We start from the raw sequence: 302 nt of genomic DNA, 5'->3' as shown, positions 1-302 counted from the left end.
AGAAGAGGGGGGTCAGGGACTCGTACACCTGGCCAGCAGGGGGGCCGCTTTCCGGCTCCAGTTCATACAGAGGCTGCTGACTGGACCTACAGACCTGGTGTGGAGGCCCACAGCTCGCTGTGTGGACCACACATGGACCATGCTGCTGCTCTCTCCTCTGCTGTCGGGGTCTCTTCACTGAGGCTCATCAGTAACTTGCTGAGAGTCTGAGTTGAATTTTGACATGTTAAAGAGAATTGAAAAGTCAAAAAAAATCTCTCTCACACTCTCTCTCTCTCTTTCTCTCTCTCTCTCTCTCTCTC

The sequence above is a fragment of the Seriola lalandi genome, unplaced genomic scaffold, assembly GCF_002814215.2.
Source record: "Seriola lalandi dorsalis isolate HSWRI2012SDOR001 ecotype SW California unplaced genomic scaffold, Sedor1 jcf7180002054845, whole genome shotgun sequence".
In the NCBI taxonomy this organism is placed as follows: domain Eukaryota; kingdom Metazoa; phylum Chordata; class Actinopteri; order Carangiformes; family Carangidae; genus Seriola; species Seriola lalandi.
This window is presented reverse-complemented; position numbering follows the sequence as displayed.